This window comes from Vigna umbellata, chromosome 5 (genome assembly GCF_029865625.1).
Source record: "Vigna umbellata cultivar VRB3 chromosome 5, Vumbellata_1.0, whole genome shotgun sequence".
NCBI lineage: Eukaryota > Viridiplantae > Streptophyta > Magnoliopsida > Fabales > Fabaceae > Vigna > Vigna umbellata.
The window spans coordinates 11947061-11950509 of NC_142169.1; the positions used below are offsets into that span (position 1 = coordinate 11947061).

Below are 3449 nucleotides of genomic sequence, written 5' to 3' on the forward strand. Positions count from 1 at the left end.
ATACTATTTCAAGCTAAACCTACCATTGCTCACAATTGGATCTCAGATTATCTACACACAAACAAAACTTTTTATTCATAATAATAATAATAATAATAATAATAATAATAATAATAATAATAATAATAATAATAATAATATAATATAATATAATAATAATAAACTAATCTGCCAATAACAGTATCATAAACCAGTATTTGCGAAATCCATTTGGTATTAAAATGACACGTGGGTGATGTGAGTTACGTGTAACTCTTCCTTTCGACGGTTGTGCGTTATCCTTCGGTTGAAGGTCACAGCTCAGTGACGTTGGAAACTGAACGAGGTCGTTTTGTTTCTGTCATTAAAGAAGGTCTCCTCTTGCTGTTTCGTTCTTGAAACAGAGATCTCTGTTAAATTTCGAAAATGCCCTTGGTTATATTTCATTTAAAAATATGTAATTCATACACTGACTGGTATTAAAGCAGTCAATTATTAAACTTATTGAATTATAATAAATAATATAATTTTTGTTCATTGTCATTGAATGATATATATTAAATTCATTGACTTTCATTGATGAACGTAATGAAACTGAAAACCAAAGAGGCCTTTTCAATATAAGAAACAGAAAACAAAAAATTTATGGGAAGATATGAAAGAAATCAGAAAATGTGATTTTCCATTAAAGGAACAGCGTGTGCTTCGGTTTTGGTAAGTTTCTTGATATGGTGCAAAAGGGGTAGGTTGGGCAATGGAAAAAGGGTTTGAAAATGAATAAAAGAAAAGAGAGATTGAGTGGGGAATAAATACAGAAACGGGCAAGTGTGGCATGTTACATGTTCTCTTTCTCTCTCTTGCATGCACATCTTTAATTAAACCTCAATAAATTCAAATTTTAATTCTTTTTACGGTTTCCGTAAAAAGGGAAATAAAGAAAAGAAAACCCCCCATTTTAATTTTCTCTTCCATTTTTTTGACTTTTTATTATTTGTTCTACATTTTTATATCTCTCGGTGGAGGAATGCTTGTCACCTACTCCTCTCATACTCGGTACTCCATCCCTTCCCTTCCCTCTCTCCCTCTCTCTCAAAGCGCAACACACCACCAATAATCCCAGCAGCGCAATTCAATTCACCAAAATGCGAATACTCTCTTGAACTCCGTTCCTTTCATTCGCCATGGACAAGCACAAGTGCAAGCTTTGCTTCAGGAGCTTCTCCAATGGCAGAGCCTTGGGGGGTCACATGCGCTCTCACATGATGAACCTTCCTCTCTCAAAGCCCGAAGAAGCGTCCCCGCGAACCATCCAACTCAGCTTCGAAGCCGAATCGGCTTCTTCCTCGTCTTCCTCATCCGATGATGACGAAGACGGTGACAAGGGTCTCTGTTATGGCCTCAGAGAGAACCCCAAACGAAGCATTCGCCTCGTGGATCCCGAATTCTCTTTCGCAGCTGCAGACACTGGCTCCGCGATCCTCCATGACAGAGAGAGCGAGTCCGAGTCATCCAAGAGCAACCCAACTCGTAAAAGATCCAAAAGGCCATGGAATAACAATAATAATAATAATATTAATTGCAGCAATTATTATTATTATAATGATCATAATAATGATACTAACAACTATACCACCCCCAGCATCAAGAAGCAAGTTTTCGGAACCGAACATGAAGCCCTGATGAAGAAGAAGAGTAAGACAGAATCGTGGGTGGATCACGAACCTGCGAGCTCGGTCTCCGAAGCAACTACCGAGGAAGACGTGGCGTTCTGTCTGATGCTGCTTTCCAGGGACAAATGGAAGCGACATAAGGACCAACCGCAATTCATGGATGTGGAAGATCAATACGAGGAGGAGGAAGAGGAAGAGGAGGAAGAAGAGGAGGAAGACGAAGCATTCGAGGAGAGCGAGGAATCGCAAGAGACGATGAAACTTTGCAAGAACCGAGTACGAGGAAGGTACAAATGTGACACGTGCAACAAGGTGTTTCGATCGTACCAAGCTTTGGGGGGCCACCGAGCGAGTCACAAGAAGATCAAAGTGAACGTGAAAGTGGACGGTGAAGAAGCGGAAGTTGAGCACAGGAAGAAAAGTGGGACGTGTGGCGTGGAGAAGAAAATCCACGAGTGCCCCGTTTGTTTCAGAGTCTTCGCTTCGGGTCAAGCACTTGGAGGACACAAGAGAACCCATGTTACTGGGTCAGCACCCTCAACAGTTCCATCAACTTCGGCAAAGTTTGGAAACAGCTTCATAGATCTCAACCTGCCGGCTCCGATTGACGAAGACGAGGCTAGCCAAATCGAGAACTCTGCTGTTTCCGATGCGGAATTCGTCAAAACCCGATAGGTAAAAGAGAAAGGATCAAATTTTTTGGTGCCCAGAGATAAATTTATTTTTGATAAGTTTTATATATGTTCTGCAAATTAGATAATATGGTTACTCTATATTATTCATGTAATGTTATAAATTATAATCATATAATTCTTCCAAGATTCTAACTGTAATGCAGTTCTTCTGATCTGTGCTGTATCTCTGTAAGAAACGTCATAAGGAATCAATCAATGGAGTATTCGAAAGTTATGCTTATTTGTTGTGTTAATTTAGATTCAGAGGACCTTTTCTTTTACCCCTTGCTAAGGAGCAAGTAGTGCAGAAGAATTGGCCGCATGCGTGTTTTAGTGGGCTCTGTTTCAGCTTCCAAGCAAATACAAAGTAACAGTTCTAGTTTTCCACTTCTGACTTCAAGGAACATTGTACAGTTCCATGAAAAAGATATGTGTTTCCCTCATCGTTCTTTAAAATTCTTTCATTATCTTCTTAAATTCCCCTCTGGGCATTTAAGAACTTCCGTATCTTTTTCCCCTTTTCTTCCTTTTATATATATTTTTTTCGACTGAAAGGAAATTATGTCCCAAGTTCTTTTTTCTACATTTTGATTCCAACTTTTCAACACATCTTTGTAGCTAGTAGAGGTTGCAAGGTGAATCAGAATATTAATTGCTTCGATTTAATCTGATTGTCTTTGATGGTGATTTTTGTAGTTGTGTTATTGGTATTTCTTTCTAAATGAAAATAAACCTGTTCCTTATTTATTTGCTGATGTTAGATCAATTTGTTTCTTTACGAGGGACTTCAAGCAGATCCCTAGTTGGACGTAACTTGAGTTATAACTCAAGCAGGTCTTTGGTGCTTTATGAGGGACTTTAAGTCACCTTCATTAAATATGTAATAAATGGCATAACATACGTTCCTTAGACTTTTTTCTTATTTTTCACCTATTTGTATTTTATTGATTTCGTCAATTAGAAAACAACAGAGGGTGTGAGCAGGACTTGAGACTTTATTCAGCTAGGATGTTACAATTTCACTAATCTAACAAATCAGAAAAAAGATTGCTGGAAGAGATTATCAAGTTCTTTGGCTCTTGGAATTGATTGCGTTGACCTTGTTAATGTGACATCGTAGCCTTCA

At 38.3% G+C, this 3449-nt stretch overlaps 1 pseudogene; it reads left to right on the forward strand.

Moving 5' to 3' along the window:
• Nucleotides 1-884: 884 nt before the first annotated feature.
• LOC124831047 (zinc finger protein ZAT9 pseudogene) lies at nucleotides 885-2564 on the forward strand (annotated as a pseudogene).
• The last annotated feature ends 885 nt before the right edge of the window (nucleotides 2565-3449 follow it).